General features: G+C 42.9%; 1 long non-coding RNA gene across 22 annotated transcripts in view; it reads right to left on the bottom strand.

The window, feature by feature from the left end:
- Positions 1-17994, bottom strand: part of LOC134480966 (uncharacterized) — a 55693-nt gene that overhangs the window by 11373 nt on the left and 26326 nt on the right. For 4 of the 22 annotated variants that reach the window (XR_015633237.1, XR_015633254.1, XR_015633251.1 and 1 more), the window contains one exon: positions 15670-15785. The exons of 14 other annotated variants lie outside the window; for them this stretch is intronic. This is a non-coding gene — a long non-coding RNA (uncharacterized LOC134480966). Of the gene's footprint in view, positions 1-13752; positions 14166-15669; positions 15786-17994 lie in introns of those variants that run through there. 4 more of the 22 variants (XR_015633235.1, XR_015633252.1, XR_015633247.1 and 1 more) reach the window with 2 other exon arrangements.

Raw genomic sequence — 17994 nt, 5'->3', positions numbered from 1 at the left:
ACATTAATGGGGGATAGGGAGCAGGGTGCATCCTCAAACCCCCTTTAACACATCCCAGAATGTCTCTATTGGGATATCCTCTTCATTCTGAACGTTTTGCAGAAATAAAAATAAATAAATCGAGCAGTCACTTTTTTTTCTTTTGAGACAGGGTCTCCTACATCTCAGGCTCGCCTCAAATGACTCTATAGCAGGTCTGATCTTGTACACTGGGTTCTCCCACCTCTGCCTACCATCAACTGCTAGGATAGTGGATATGTGCCATGAGGATTTATGCAGGACTGAGAATCAAACCCAGAGCTTCGCGCACACAGTGCAGACACCTAAATACCTGGGCTACCACCCCGGCCCATTGGCTAGCTTTGATTAAGGCCTTCTCTGTACCAACAGTCATGCTGAGTGCTTGGTGTAATTTTTTTCTTTTACAGTCCTCACATGCCCAGAGGGAAGATAATACCATTACCAGTCCAGGAGGGAGGGGAGTGGATTTCAAGATTCAGAGAAATTGAAAAATGTCCTATTAATAAAAACCTAGAAAGAGGCAATGTCACGGTTAAAACTAGGCTCCTGAAGTAGCTTTCTCTATTAAGGCCTTAATGACACTAATTTCACATTAAATAATATAATTATGAGAATCAAATGAAACCACCCAGGTAAAATCCCACAATGCACTGCTCAGGTAGTAAGAGCTCAAGGAATATTATGTTTACTTAGCAGTTGAGCCAACACTCAGTTCCAACTCTGACTAATATGAATGTCTGTGTCTTGGCTGCTGATCTGGAATATTCGTCCAGGTAAAGTCTTTGTTTCAATCAGATAATATTGGGAGTAGTTGCAAGAGGCATTCAAAAAGCAAAAGGAGATGTGGAGCTCTGTATCGCCTTGAAAGAAATAATATCAATCACACAGATAGAATTCAATGATAGGGGATTCTAGAAATGTCAGGTATGTGTCCTTTCATTCCCCAGGGAAGAGAGTCATGCAGGTGCAGCTTGTTTCCTTCCTGTTCAGAACTAGAATTACGCAAGATTTGTGAGACAAATGTGCCAGTGAAGAAAGGATGAGATGAATCACACCCTCGCCAATTTTAAAAGTGAAGGAGGCACTGTAGAAATATCTAGATCTTTACTCCTGCCCAAGATGGCAGGAACAGGAATAAGACTTCCCGCTCTACCACAAACAAACAGGCAAAGACTTTTAAAAAAGGAATGCAAAATTATAATGTCTTTTACATCTTGGAGTCTGGGGACATGGGGCAGTGTTCCCCGAAAAGAAGAAATCCACAAGGGATACGTCTTGTGAGCATTGGCTGTCTATCGCACAGACAGAATTCCCAGGCAGAACCAAGTGGTTGAGCTGTAGTACTTAGAGCTCCTTGGCAAAACCAAGATAGCTAGAATTCGCATAAGACAAAGTAAAGGAGCAGGGAAATGGGAGGGACGGGGAGAGAGACAGGATGGAAATGAGGCAGAAGGGAGAGAAACCACTTACTCCAGGAAGCTGCAGAGTTCTGCAGCCTAGCTCTTTACGGTTGGTCTGCACATGCATTTGGGGGAAAATGCTGGCAGATGGGGAAAGAATTGCGCATATTTAACAAAAAGGCAGAGGAAACAGATCCTGAGTCCCACAGAGCTGGAAATGGTTGAAGCATCTTCTTGCCAGAGAGGAAACCCTCCTGACAGTGCAGACTGTAGAGCAGTCAGGATGTTGATTTAGAAATCAGACAAGTCAGCTCTGAGAGATTGCGCTGCTCCTACTCTGTGAGGCCCAGAGGCTCGAAAGGATTAACAAACGTTCTTAACTATCTCAGTGAGGTTCAAGAATATTTATTCATGGAGTGTCAAACCTGTCCATTTACAATGAACTGCTTAAAATATTGGAGGAAATTAACAGCACACTAGGCACTAGGGAAGGAAGGATTAATTTGGAGATGCTGCAATAGAAATGATCCGAAATGAAACTGATTTTAAAGGCAGGAACAATGAGGAGGCAGTCACTCTCTTGTGAGGCAAATGGGAGAAGTCCACCATACAGGTCTTTGGAGTTGCCAAGGAAATGAGAAGGAAAAGTATTTAAAGAGATAAAGGTTAAAAAGTTTGCCTAATGTGAGAAAAGCTATGAAAATATTTCTTCTAGAAGCTCCACAAAGGACAAACACAGGAAAAGAGAAATGCACCCGTCTGCTTTGCTGCCTTCTAACCCTTAAAGAATTACAGCCAAAACTATCCCTCACCTTCTTTTTGCCAAGACAGATCAAAAAGTCATCTCCTGACTGGAACTCTCCCCACACTTCCAAGAAATGATACAATGTTTCAGGATATAGCCCACATAAAATGTAAATAGAAAAGAGACACTTGTTGCATGTCAATAATTAATCCACAGTTAAACGCTTTCATCATTTTAAACTCAGTAAGGAAAATCTGAAGATGATAAGACCTTAACACCATTTAAAAGATAACAATAAAGAAGTTAAGGCTCTGGGTCTTTTCTCAAATGGCTTTCACAGTTTGCATTCTGCTTTTTGACAGTAGGAAGTTTCAGGTTCCCCTTCCACAGTGTGTTTTAAGTAGTTTGAGTAAGAATGGTCCACCTAGGCTCATATATGCTGGGTCAATGCTGGGTCTTGAGGGAGTGGCACTACTTAAGTGGTGTGGCCTTGTTGTAAGAAATCTGTCATTGGGGGGTGGGCCTTGAGCTCAAGCCAAGCCCAGTCTCCCTATCTTCCTCCCTCTCCCTCTTCTCCTTCCTTCACTCTCTCCCTCCCTCCCTGTCCCTTCCCTCCTCCTCCTCTCCTCCCCTCCATTCTACCTCCCTCACCCTCTTCCTTCTCCCCCCCCTCCTCCTCCTCCTCCTCCTCCTCCTCTATCTCTTCTCCTCCTCTCCCTCTTCCTCTGTCCCCTCCCTCTCCCTCTTCTCTTCCCTGCTGCCTCTGTGGCTCAGATGTAGAACTCTCGGCTACTCTCCAGCAACACATCTGAGTCCATACCACCATGATGACAATGAATTAAACCTCCAAACTATTAGCAAGCCCCCATTAAATACTTTCCTTTATAAGAGTTGCCTTGGCCATGGTGTTTTTTCACAGCAAGAAAAGGTTGATTAAGACACTATCCCCAGGTTACTCCACAGCCACTGCAGCACGCACATGATAATGCCCTGGCTTCCGCTCCTGAAGCAGTGAAGGTCTAAGACAGAGGAAGGCAGAGCCCATAGAGCTTTGTATAAAAATCTACAGTCAAAAGTTACAGGGTAACATCCCATGTGTCATGCAACTCCATCGTAATCAAAGTGGGAAGGTACTGCGCTAAGTCGTAAACAGGATGACTAGGGGTCACTGGGGTCAGCTTGGAGGTTGGTTAACCATCAACCTAAACTGAAATCAAGCGCACAAGAAGTACATCTGATAATAATCAGCTTAAGACACTATTACTATTCGATCCAACAATACTTTTCTAAAATGTTTATCTCTGTGTTTCTAAAACATACATTCTTTTACCCCATCACAATGATATGCTCCAAGGATTGAGGGGCTACGTGATTTTGTCATTGTGTGAGCACACTAAATAGTACTTACTCAAACCTAGGTAGTGAAGAGTTATTACTTGGTGTGGCTTCTTGATTATCACCAAGAGATACAAGGTAGGAAGACAGGCAGGTCTGCTATCAGGCAGGGAATGTTTGTGGTTTTACAGGAAGCGTTTCTTTCTCTCTAAGTAGAATTAGCAACAAGGAAAATAGCAAAGATATAAATAAGAGCACTATGCTACACATATAAAAGCCAGTTACACAGTAATGGATCACTGCTATTAAGTATTATACACTATACGTGAGTGCACACTCTGTGTACTCCGTACTATTGCACATACTGGGTTTTTTACACTGCTAACAGCACCGACCGGCGAGTGACAACATTAGAATGTCTATATTATCATTAGGTAATAGGAAGTTTTCATTTCTTTTTTTTTTTTCTTTTTTCTTTTTTTCGGAGCTGGGGACCGAACCCAGGGCCTTCCGCTTGCTAGGCAAGCGCTCTACCACTGAGCTAAATCCCCAACCTCAAAGTTTTCATTTCTATTATCACGTTTGGCCTGTCATTGACCAAAATGCTACCTGCGGTGTACACTGTACCTGTTTGGTTTTACTTTCATTCAAAGGGTAGTATTACAGACAATCCCTTGGCACTTGGTTCTTCCCACTTAGTAAGGTTCATCCATTTGTAAGTCTTACAGTACTTGATTAAAAGTAATTAATATCCCATTGTCTGGTTACTAAATGGTGCTTTATATCACTTTCCTATTGATGGGCATTTGATTTCTTTCCAGGTCTTGCCTGTTACTGAATTGTGCTAGAACTCTCTCTTTACTTATCTTCATATTCTTAAGAGTAGAATTTATAGGTCACCTGACATACTGGGTAGTTTTAACTGTCAAATGGACACAATCGAGAATCACAAGAGAAGAGGTTGTTAATGAGGAATTGTGTTGATTGGGTTGGCCTGAGGGCTTGTCTGTGAAGTATTGCTAATTAAGGTAGGGAAAACTCAGCCCACTGTGGGTGGCAACATTCCCTAGGCTGGGAATGTCTAAGCACAGAGCAAAAAGCAAGGGAGCATTTACCATATCTGTGTTCTTAACTGTGGATGCGATACAACCAGTTGACTTAGTTTCTGCCTTGATTTTTTCTCCTAAAATGATGGACTGTAATTTGGAACTGTAAGACAAAGAAACCCCTTTTCCATTGTGTTGCTTCTTGTTAGAGGACTTGTCAGAGCAACAGATGCAAATCTAGAATGCCCAGTATATGCACATTCATCATCAAAAAACAAACAAACAAACAAAACAATGCTTCTCTGCTTTCCCCAGTAACTGTACCCACATATGTCCCCACTGGTGATGCGAAAGATCTGACTGACTGTTAAGACTTTCTCTTTCTTTCCTTTTAATAAAAACTACTCTAGCCAACCAAAGAGTACACATGGAGGAACCCATGGCTCTAGCCGCATATATAGCAGAGGATGGCTTTGTTGGACATTAATGGGAAGACAGGCCCTTGGTCCTGGGAAGGCTTAATGCCCCAGTGTAGGGGAATGCCAGAGGTGGGTGTTTGGATGGGAGAGCACCCTCATGGAGGCAGGGGGAGGGAGGATGGGATAGGGAGTTTCCTGAGGGGAAACTGGGAAAGGGAATGACATTTGAAATGTAAATAAATAAAATATCCAATAAAAAATGAAATAAAAGAATATTGTGGATTTGTTTTATTGCTTATATTTTGTTACTTAGATTCCCAAATTACACAGGAATTTGCACATCTACATGTAAGGGGTCCCTGCCCCCCAGTTGGCTCTAACTGGTAAAGTTGCCTTGGCCAATGGCTGGGCAGGGAGACAGAGGGAGAACTTGAGGTTCCCAGGCAAGGAATGCAGGGGAGAGAGGAAGAGGAAGAACCACCACACAGGGGAGAGGGAATATTGAGCAGTAAAAGAGCCAGGGACGAGTGGTGCCAGGGCTTCCCCAATTGAGTTTAAGGTATCAAAGATGGAATGTAGATCTTAATAACTAATAATTCAGGATTATTGGAGGAGAGGCGTCAGCAATGTGGAGGTTTGGCTTTAGAAGCCCTGGTGCTCCTTTAATGATGCATCTCAACATAGTACAAGCACAGAGAAGCAAAATAACCCCTCTCAGGGCCAGGAATCAAAAGGCAAAGAGAGCAGAATCCATCATCCCTTTGCGGGCCATAGCCTCCCTTCCTGAAGCTTCTCCAGTCTCCTAATGTTGTCCCTGTGGGAACTAAGCCGTTTGAAGAACATGCAAGATCACACCATAGCAGTACCTAGGTCCTTCTCTTGGTTCCTCTCTTGAGTCTGAGCTTTCTGTAAAAGACCTCCAAGAGGAGAGAAGGCTGGGAAGTATAAGGCAGAGGAATATCAGGTTGTTTCTAATTTCATAAATGTTTTCAGTAGGAAAAATGCCAACGAATCTCAACTGACGTACTTGATGTAGTAGGTTTTTAAGGCAAGCAAGATAAATTTGAATGCTAATTGCTAAGGGACAATTCTCCTGGGGGCGGGGGGACAGTTATGTGCACATAAATAAAGTTGGGTGGCTTTTTCTGAGGCGATGTGAACAATTGGGAATCTGCTCTTCAGAACTCAAGCACAGTCATTTAATTAAGTAATTACATGGGACTTACAGTGGACATTGTACGTTAGAGAAAATTTACATTACTGTTATATTTTTATGTACTGTATTTTTGCAGTGAATTAAAGTTCTTTCTATATGGTATTTTTATTTACAGTATTATTATTCCCTCTGTGGCGTTTTCAGTCAGAGCTATGAATAGATACATCATGTTGGATCAGCAACCCTAGCCCTAACCGTGATGACATCATTGACACAGTGAAAAACACTGTCTTTAAGTGACGATGTTTCTGCAAATACACCTTGAGTCCGTCTTCTGTTACTGATGACTCAACAGCACAGATTATGGAAGTCGTACAGGTAAGAAGTTTATTTGGAGTCAGGATTCTGGCCAGAGGTCAAGGGCTCACGTGTACCAATCACCATCCGACTGGCAAAGTTCAGAGGTGATTGGGAGGATCACACAGTGAGAGGCAGGGAACTCAAAAGAGACACAGCCCACGAGGTTTTTACAGATGGGTACTTTCAGGCTAAGCCATCAGTCACATACAAGGAGCCCCAGTCGACTGTTAAAGGTTACAGTTGGCCCCATTTCTAACTCTTCTAATGGGAATTAAGGTTTCAACTGGAGTGTCAAAGCTTTATTTAGGTCCCAGCACAGTTATATTGAAACAATATATTTATATTGAATTTACATTGACTATATCATACCTATATTGAAATAATATATTTTCAGATGTAAGGTCTATAGTTTCCCTTCATGCACTCGTATTTAGTGTGCATGGTGCAATGGCTTAGGGAAGAGAAGGAATGAGTCTTGGCTGCCACCAACAGGAAGTTGCTCTCTGTCTCTCTGTTTTTGATGTGTGCATCAATCTCTGGACTTTGTTAAAAATACACAGTGTGTCTGTGAAGAGTGGTTCCTGAGAATCTGTGTTTCCAATAAATAATATGCTGTGAGGCCGCCTGGGAACAGTAGCCAGGAGGAGCCGGTAGGACATGGGGCACACCTACCCACCATCCCTCCGATGGCCTTACCCTGTTGTATATTCCTATAGCAGAGATTATCTGCCCATCTGAATTATCTTGTCACTTTACTTGATGGTAGGGTATTTGTCTGTGTTCTTACTGCATCTGGGAGGACACAGAGCTTTTCTGTCTTCTTTCCTCTGCATTTCCAGTGTTTGTGACTTGATTGGTTGCTAGTAAAGATTTATTGGTTCAATAATATATACAATGCTAAGTCATTGTGTGTGTGTGTGTGTGTGTGTGTGTGTGTGTGTGTGTGTGTGTGTGCTTTTGTAGGTTAAGAGATACGTTTCATTTACACATTGGACATCATTGGTTAGGAGTATGGAATCTTACATGGCACTCAGCAGTTAGATTACATGTACAAGGAATATGAAGTCCCCTGCTCCTGTGTCCTAATGTATCATCACATGGGGTAAGAATGACTGTGCTTGAGCAATAGTGATAAAAACTGCATGGTATTGGTACAGAGACAGACAGATAGACCAATGGAACAGAATTCAAGACCCAGAAATGAACCCACACACCTATGGGCACTTGATTTTTGACAAAGGAGCCAAAACCATCCAATGGAAAAAAGATAGCATTTTCAGCAAATGGTGCTGGTTCAACTGGAGGTCAACATGTAGAAGAATGCAGATCGATCCATGCTTATCACCCTGTACAAAGCTTAAGTCCAAGTGGATCAAGGACCTCCACATCAAACCAGACACACTCAAACTAATAGAAGAAAAACTAGGGAAGCATCTGGAACACATGGGCACTGGAAAAATTTTCCTGAACAAAACACCAATGGCTTATGCTCTAAGATCAAGAATCAACAAATGGGATCTCATAAAACTGCAAAGCTTCTGTAAGGCAAAGGACACTGTGGTTAGGACAAAACGGCAACCAACAGATTGGGAAAAGATCTTTACTAATCCTACAACAGATAGAGGCCTTATATCCAAAATATACAAAGAACTCAAGAAGTTAGACTGCAGGGAGACAAATAACCCTATTAAAAAATGGGGTTCAGAGCTAAACAAAGAATTCACAGCTGAGGAATGCCGAATGGCTGAGAAACACCTAAAGAAATGTTCAACATCTTTAGTCATAAGGGAAATGCAAATCAAAACAACCCTGAGATTTCACCTCACACCAGTGAGAATGGCTAAGATCAAAAATTCAGATGACAGCAGATGCTGGCAAGGATGCGGAGAAAGAGGAACACTCCTCCATTGTTGGTGGGATTGCAGACTGGTACAACCATTCTAGAAATCAGTCTGGAAGTTCCTCAGAAAATTGGACATTGAACTGCCTGAGGATCCAGCTATAACCTCTCTTGGGCATATACCCAAAAGATGCCCCAACATATAAAAAAGACACGTGCTCCACTATGTTCATAGCAGCCTTATTTATAATAGCCAGAAGCTGGAAAGAACCCAGATGCCCTTCAACAGAGGAATGGATACAGAAAATGTGGTACATCTACACAATGGAATATTACTCAGCTATCAAAAACAATGACTTTATGAAATTCGTAGGCAAATGGTTGGAACTGGAAAATATCATCCTGAGTGAGGTAACCCAATCACAGAAAAACACACATGGTATGCACTCATTGATAAGTGGCTATTAGCCCAAATGCTTGAATTACCCTAGATGCCTAGAACAAATGAAACTCAAGAAGGATGATCAAAATGTGAATGCTTCACTCCTTCTTTAAAAGGGGAATAAGAGGGGCTGGGGATTTAGCTCAGTGGTAGAGCGCTTACCTAGGAAGCGCAAGGCCCTGGGTTCGGTCCCCAGCTCCGAAAAAAAGAACCAAAAAAAAAAAAAAGGGGGGGGGATAAGAATACCCGTGGCAGGGAATAGAGAGGCAAAGATTAAAACAGAGACTGAAGGAACACCCATTCAGAGTCTGCCCCACATATGGCCCTTACATATACAGCCACCCAATTAGACAAGATGGATGAAGCAAAGAAGTGCAGACTGACGGGAGCCAGATGTAGATCGCTCCTGAGAGACACAGCCAGAATACAGCAAATACAGAGGCGAATGCCAGCAGTAAACCACTGAACTGAGAATAGGACCCCCGTTGAAGGAATCAGAGAAAGAACTGGAAGAGCTTGAAGGGGCTCGAGACCCCATATGTACAACAATGCCAAGCAACCAGAGCTTCCAGGGACTAAGCCACTACCTAAAGACTATACATGGACTGACCCTAGACTCTGACCTCATAGGTAGCAATGAATATCCTAGTAAGAGCACCAGTGGAAGGGGAAGCCCTGGGTCCTGCTAAGACTGAACCCCCAGTGAACTAGACTGTTGGGGGGAGGGCGGCAATGGGGGGAGGGTTGGGAGGGGAACACCCATAAGGAAGGGGAGGGGGGAGGGGGATGTTTGCCCAGAAACCGGGAAAGGGAATAACACTCGAAATGTATATAAGAAATACTCAAGTTAATAAAAAAAAAAAAAAAAAAAAAAAAAAAGAATGACTGTGCTTAGAGTACTGGATAAAGCCCTCGTAACTGCCTATGACAGAGTCATATACACAAAGGTACACAGTATATAGGATGCCTGGAAAACCAAAAGCTGTGATTTGTTTTAGCATAGATAGGTGTAATGTTTATAAAGTCTGGAAGCTTCCTAAGGTATGAGCCATATCTAGTGCTATGTGCGGAACAGATCAAGCCTACAGGCAGATGGATGGTTTCCAAGCTTCTCAGAGACACTGGGGATCTGTGTAACCCTACCCAGATTCTGAGGGGAAGGTAGGCAGAACAATAGTCAGGGCTCTGGCCCAGCGAGCTCCACTGCTGTGCAAAGTAACTCTGCTCTCTCTCTTTGATCTCATGTTGACATTTCCAATCAGTTTCTCCAATAACAATTAATGTAAGAGCTATTGGGTGTGTTCGTCTCTGAATACCATTCAGCAATACCATCCTATCAATTCCTCAGCAGTGAGGCAGTAAACAGACCAGTGTTGCTAATGGTTCCAGAAGACACCAGGGAGGTCTCGATATGCATCTATTATCCGTACCTTACAGATCCGTGTATATTATCAGCTGTTTCTGGAGAATGGGAACTGTGGAAGCTGGTCTGAGATGGGCTAAGGAGTGAGAACGCAGAAGCCTTTAGCAGCTCCTGTCTTTAGAAACAGTAGAACCAAAGCAAAGAGAGAGCATTTGAAGAAAGAGGTCCAAGAAAGAACGTTCTAGGGGATCCAGCAGGTCAGGGGTTGGCTTTGAGCCTGTGTAATGGACCCCTTTCCACAGTGACTCGCCACCCTGTAGGTGTTACTTATCCTTTGGGTCAGTGATGCTCCGTCCTGATTCTGACTAGAATCACCAGAGAGCTCACAGACAACAGCAAGCAAGGTCTGAACGGTCAATACGCGACCTTTGAAAGCACGTGCCAGGTATCCCATTGCATTGTTAGGGCTTCTTCAGGCAGTTCCAAAGGCCATTTGGCCTTGAATCTCACTTGAGAATTTTAAATAGTTTCAAATAAAAATGTCTAAAAAATCTATATTCTTGAGCTTTACTACGAACTCACTTTACTAAAAGAATATTTTACACAAAAAAATTTTAGTTAACTTAAATAGATGTATATGCGTGTGTTTCTGTTTGCATGTGGTGTGTTAAATGTCATGGTCAAAGACTATTTAGTGAACAAATTTCTGCCTCTATATTAATTCAAAAATTTAGGGAATTTTGATAAATAATGTTTTATTTTTAAGGTACATACCTGTCTTTCGTTGGAGAAGTTATATAAGCCATAGATGTATAAATTATATCAGATATGTCAGCCTCAACAGTGTCCAGGGAATTTTTCAAAGGAATGTTGATATTTACTTTGGAAACAGTAGATTCATACTATAGTAGAGTGCTATAGGATACAGTTTTTAAAGCAATCAGGGGAAGGGGAAGGTTTTAAAGACAAACATGGAGAGTGTTGCATTGGATATTTTGAAGCAGTAATTCTTGGTCAAGTGGTTACCATCTAGGGTAGAGTGAGGCACAGACTGAATGCACAGTTTGGAGACAGATGTCCTTACAGAAGTTCCATTAGTGTGTAGCTGTGCTGGCCTCTAGACAAAGCTGGCGAGCCTACCAGTCTTTTTCGATGTCACCACCAGGCAAATAGTCCTAAGAAACTTTCCTTCAAAACCTGCTGGTCCTTTACTTTTTTGATAGGTGGGTAGAAGAGACTCCATTTTCATTCTGGCGTCTTTGCTAGCTCTCTGGATAGTTCTACGAGTGAAACATTTTGGATACAAATCCCAAGGCGCCCTCCATGCCTGCTAGCCAGAAGATGACTAGAACAACAACTTCTAGACTCTTCTCCCAGTGCTAAGCTCTGACTGGCCTCTGTAACCGTACAGAAATGGACAGTGGGTTATGAAGCCTGGATCCATGTGACTTCAGTACTGGTTCTGATACCCACCCCTAGCACTTGTGACGAATACCTGACCTCTCTGAGTCTGTCTCCTCACGTAGAAATGAAGACCTCTTCAGCTGTTTCTCATTGGCTTTTGACGATGTGTGATGATTATAATTGGCCCAGCGAAGCATCTAGCTGTGACTTTTTCATTTACCTTGACCTACTGACCTTTGAGTCAGTGCTCAGCTGGGATACAATGTTGTTTTTTCATTAACCTTGACCTACTGACCTTTGAGTCAGTGCTTAGCTGGGATACAATGTTGCTCGTGCATCCTACATAGAATTACAATGCGGATTTTCTTTTAGGTTTCTTGGCATCTGTAAGGATGAGAATGCGTTTTACTGTCTGGTATAAAACTCTGACCCTTGGGTTGTATGGCTTAAAAACAAGTTCCCTACCTAAATCAACATCTATAGTGTAAACCCCTATGGGATATGCAGCTATCTGGCATGAGTTATAAATGTGTACAAATTGGAATTTTTTTAGTTGGGGGGCTTGATATTATAAAAGTAGTATGAACGTTAAGTTTTAAAAGGTTTTTAAGTTTTTAACTTGCGGTTAAGACCAAGGCCCTCTGACTCAGGATACACTGCCTCTGGGCAAGGGTGGTATTGGACTTGTTCGTTCCTGTAATTGCTGTTACTCAGAGACTGCCTTCCCAGTAGCTGTTTCCTATAGACTGAGGTGGCAAAGCCAAAGAAAACACAGCAGGGCCTAGATGACACTTGGGTATTGTTACTTTTCCAAGGTAGCAAAATGTACATTTTTAAGATTAGGCTTATGGACTTCTGACATCATTTCTGTCTCCACCTAGGTGTCACCGAGTCTGTTACTGACCTCTGACCCTTTAGAATCTTGGTTATCAGATCCTGATTTTGTCTTAGTTTAAGGAGCTCTAATTCTTGACTTGGAGACTGGGCTTCCCATAGCCTACTTGGCTTCCCAGAATCGTTGAGCCCCAAAGATCCTGAAAGTACTTTTATTTGATTTCCTTAAATAACGCTACTTATAGCTACACCCTATAATTTATGGTGACAGGTTTTCTGAGTCTGTCTCTCTCAGTTCTCTGTCTCTGTGTGTCTCTCTGTGTTTCTCTCTCACACACACATACATACACAAACTCTCTCTCTCTCTCTCTCTCTCTCTCACACACACACACACACACACACACACACACACACACACACACACTTTCCTTCTCTTTTTCTGTCTCTCAGCCTCTGTACCTTGCATCTTCCAGGGAGGAAGCAGCAAGAGCCTCCCCTCCCCAGGTACCGGAGCCTTGATTTTGAACCTCGGCCTCCAGAGTTCTAAGAGGTAAATCCCTTGTGACTAACCCAGCCTGCTGTATTCTAAAACAGTCTCCTGCTGGGTGCTGGGGGCAGCAGAGGTCCAATGATTTTCTTAGGTCATAAATGTACAGTGTACAAAAATATCTGTGGACAGATGCATGCTGAAGTATGAATTATATATTATTCACTGATAACACACACACACACACACACACACACATATATATATATATATATATATATATACACTCACACACACAATTATTTTTGGAGAGGTTTAGGGAGAAGATATACACAAAACTTCACATTTGTTTTAAATTATTCAAAAACCCCAGGAGAAGGAAAAAAAAACTAGGAATGAGCATTTAAGAATGAAAATAGAAGTTGGCCAATAATGCCACAGGCCTTTAATCTGCCTTTGTGAGGCAGAGGCAGTGGCTCTGCAAGAGTTCAAGGCCAGCCTGGGCCACAGAACAAGTTTCAGGACAGCCAGGGCTACATAGAGAGGCCATGTCTTTTGAGGGGTTGGGGGAGTTAGGGTGGGGAGGTGGGGGGTGGAGTTCAATCATAAAGAGGTCTTTAGAAAGTTCATTAAATTATCGTGGCTGTTTTTTTTTTTTTTTTTCTTGTTTGGCTTTGTTTAAGTCACAGAGGAAATCCCAGGGGATAAGACTTTTCCTGCTAGAGATAAAGGGAAGGAAATCCTAACAAAGGCGAGCAAGCCGGGATTGTGCAATTCGCTAGAATTCAATAAAGAGACGCGGCTAGGAGAAGTCTGTAGCAGGCAGAATCACATAGGCATGGCCTCCGGTAACTGCAGTCTGCAGCAGCAGATGAGCACGTGCCAGGAAGCTGCACCTACCTTCCTCCTCCTGTGGCAGGAGCAAGCTTTCACCTTCCCGGGAACTTGCCAGTACCGCAGGGTGCCTGTTCAGCAGAGCTCTGGGATCCTAAGCTTGTCCCCAGGTTTCCATGCCTCCTCCTTTCCCCAGGGTGTGTGTGTGTGTGTGTGTGTGTGTGTGTGTGTGTGTGTGTGTGTGTTGCATGTATAGAACTCAGAGGATAACTTTGTGTGGTTGGTTCTCACTGGCTTGTACCACCAGCTGGCCCTCGAATGAATGTATTTCAAAACCTAACTTAGCCTGACGATAATGCAGAGTTTGCACATTTGTGAACATCGCTGCACCGTGCCTTCTGGTGGATAAACGGCCACACTAGCCATGTCGAGGACTGGCTCTTCCCGTCTGTCTTCCCCACTTGGCTCTCACTCACAGTGACCGCAATGCCTCATGGGTAGGTTAAAACACTGTGACCACAGAGGGGGAGCCAAATGGAAGGAATACCACTCGTGGGACATGTCTTGTGGATAAGGCTCTGAGACAGAGATCTTTCTGTTATATTGTGGTTTGAATTACCACATCCATGAAGGACATGGGGGTGAGTTCTGTGTTACAGTTAGGATCATTGTTTAGGAAGTCTCAAAGAACCGAGCTCTTAAAGTATGGAAGGCAGATTTCAATGCTCCGTCTGGTTCCAAAGTCTACACTCTTTCTATTATATCACATTCTGAAGTCCGTAAGTCCAAAGTCCTTGAAAATAAGAATGGCATTTTCTTTCTCACACTTTCTAAGGGCACTGTGAGCGTTCAAGGGCCATTTGGAAGAAAATGATGTCCCAAAAGAATGACAAAAAGGGAAACATTTTGTGAAGGTCATTTCCTATGGAAAATCCCCAAAACTTCCACTCACTTATTCACTTTATGACTGAAATAAGAAAGCATTCAAAGGAAAATTCATTAGGCATTACATATCCACATTCTTGAACAAAGAAGCAGGTGGTATAATACAATAACAAAGGTTTCTATAATTAAACCGAAATCCTGCGATCCCGGGCAAGTTATTCAGCACCTCAGCCAATCAGGTATCTTGGTAGCTGCAGATATTAGAGTTTGTTTTATATGTTTGCTCTGAGACTTAAACAACAGTCATAAAGAGTCTAATACAGTGCCCAGTACAGTGCATGAAGTTATAAATTTCAGTCATACGTTTAGACAGAAAATTATTCTGATGGATCGTCAAGCTTAAAAACTATCAATGGCCTTAAAACTCACTGATTTATAATACACACTGCCCTCTCACTGCCGAAGAAAAAGAAGAAGGAAGAGGAGGGAGGGGGAGGGAGGGAGAGGAGGAGGGGGAGGAGGAGGAGGAGGGGGAGGAGGGGAGGGGAGGGGGAGGGAGAAGAGTAGGGAGAGGGGAGGGGGATAGGGAGGGGGAAGAAAAGAAAGAAAAAACCAGAAAAAGCGTTGTACACTGGTTACTCTTTATTTTGAGAGATATGTTTCAAGATTGTCAGCCGATACCAGACATTTGAAGACGCCAAACCCCTCATATAGAGAGATACCATGTTTCTTTACTACCCGGACATACACAACACTGATGCCTTTTCCGTATAATTGGATTGGAGGGCATTTTGAGAAAAGGTCTCACTAGGTAGGGCACTTACTCACTGTGTGGCCTAGGCTATCCTTGAACTATCGACCTTCCTACCTTAGCTTCTCAGTGCTGAAGTCAGAGTTGTGTACCGCCATGCCTGGCTGCCGATTCCACCTTAACTAAACACTTCTCATGCACTGTGGCTGTGACATTTGCAGTTTGAGGTGACACAGCGAAGCTACTGCCAGGGTCAGTAAATCTCCCCCAAAGATCTGTTGTGGCTGGTGGTGTTAGGGTGTGGTGGGGTCTATAGGAACTGGTGTCTCCAGTGGGTGGGCCTTTACCTCTTACAAGAGAACGTGGGCCTGTGGTATTTCCTTTTCTGTTTGTGTTTGGTTCATGAGACAGCCTTTTCCTCTGCAGCAAAGTCCTCCCAAAGTAACAGGAACATGCAGAAGCACTATTTTAAAAGAAGAAATGTTTTGAGCCATAGCTGGAACTAGGGAGACAGAGGCAGGAGGATTGCTCACAAATCCAAGGCTTGTCTGAGCAACCTAGTAGGTGGCAGGCCAACCAGGGATCTACAGTAAGATTTTATCTCAAAGGGAAAAAAGTTAGATTAAAAATTTTCTCTTTAGAAGTTGTGGCAAAAATAAAAAAGTGTTGTGGAACCAATTCCCGATCGTACCCTGGTGGTCACGCTCTCTAGATGGTTCTGGCTCTCCAAGGCTATTGGAATGAGCGATAATTTATCTCAGCGGCTCCACGCTGCCCCCATCTACTCTCTGACTCGCTGTCTGCGAGCCGTTCCAACATGGCACCCTGTCGGGATGCCCCACCCTCACTCACAGCTCTCTTGGCTGGGTTCCACCACGCCAGGCATACACATCCCAATTCCAAGGCGGGTCCCGTGTGTCCTGCCACCATACACTCTCTTGAAATCAACTAAGTCGCCACATGAAAGAACATATCACACAATATCCTCCGAACCAATTGATAAGATATAATTTGTCCATCTAGACAGCACAAAATCCTGTACACATCTATCCCTTAAAAATAGTCATAACAACCTGTATCTATGCGCAGAGAAGAATCTTAACATCTGCCGCCATGTTCTCTCAGCTGCTTTTTTTTCTCACTCCGGTCTCCTCTGCCTCTCTAAAACTTTTCTCTGCCCCTCCTTCCTTCTCGTCCAATGACAGGCCTCATTCTAGCCTGTAACTGCCTTCACCTCCATAACGATATCAACCTACAAGAAGTTAATTGTATCAGGTAGTTCACATGGAAAAAATATAAAATTTTCATAATTTCACGGATGATAGGTGCACACTTCAGGAAGTAGCGCTGGGTGGTTTCCATGCTCTCCTCACACCCTGACAACCTCAGCTAAGCAAACTTATTGCAGGATTCGGGACCCTAAAAACAGATATCAAAGAGTAAAGGAAAGGTAAATACAGTGTAGTTACGGAAGAAGTTATTTAAATAAAAGTTTGATGGAGAATCTCCAATGGGACATTTGCAACAATTTGCCATCTGCAAGAGTGAACAGATGGCCTGTACATTTACATGAAGGCCAAAGCCAGAAAAAACTGTGACTCAGCACTGACCCTGTGTCGTCTGCTTGCCTTTCAATGTAAGATGCTAACGTCTTTCGAACATGTGACACGTAGGAGGTTTTGAAGTTAGTATCTTTTTGGAATGCTAAGAAAAGATGAATACTTCTAATAAGGATTTTTATTAACAGATCACGACAAAGTGAACTGTCATATAATCCCATCAAACATGCATGCTGGGAAAGACCAAAGCGACAAGTCTCCTCACATATGGGAAAGCTTACATGTCTATCTTTATTTTTTTTCTTTTTTTCGGAGCTGGGGACCGAACCCAGGGCCTTGCTAGGCAAGCACTCTACCACTGAGCTAAATCCCTGACCCCTTACATGTCTATCTTAATGTGTAATATTAGTCTCTGTAGGGTAGAAGGGGGCAGAAAGGCGAGAGAAGTGGAATCCTGGATACCAAGACACAGAAGGAGTAAGTTCTTATACATCACAGATTGACAACCACAGTTCACCAGAACTCATCATGTGCTTCAAGAAAATTAGGAGGGCTGGAGAGGTGGCTCAACTCACTGGATAGAGCTTTTTCTCTGCAGAAATGAGGATTCCCTAGAACCCACATAGAAGCTGGCACAACAATACACATGTCCTACACCCTCCAGCAAAGGCAGCTACAGAAGCATTGCTGTGAGCTTGTGGGCCAGATCTCCTGACAGCAGTGAACAACCGAAGAGAGGCCCCAAGCTCAAGTGAGATGGCAACTAGAGTCATCTTCAGAGTTGATTTGGATGTCATGTGTCACTTACATTTATACACATGTGCTTACATGTACACACACACACACACACACACACACACACACACACAAACACACACACACACACACACAGAAGTATGATGAACAGAGGGAAATGTCATTTACCCTAATGTAGTTGGTGTACTTTGTATGCACATGTTAAAATATCATACTATACCCATTAAAACATACAACTAATTTGTCAAAATATTTATATTTATTTTATAAGTCTACTATGATTTGTTTTTTAGTGAGATTTAGGAAAATAAATACCTCACTAAAGGTAACATAAGGAGCTAATATAAGCTTCGTTTT

The sequence above is a fragment of the Rattus norvegicus genome, chromosome 11 (genome assembly GCF_021556685.1).
Source record: "Rattus norvegicus strain SHRSP/BbbUtx chromosome 11, alternate assembly SHRSP_T2T, whole genome shotgun sequence".
NCBI lineage: Eukaryota > Metazoa > Chordata > Mammalia > Rodentia > Muridae > Rattus > Rattus norvegicus.
The sequence above is the reverse complement of the archived record's forward strand: the minus strand, read 5'-3'. Positions and strand labels throughout refer to the sequence as shown.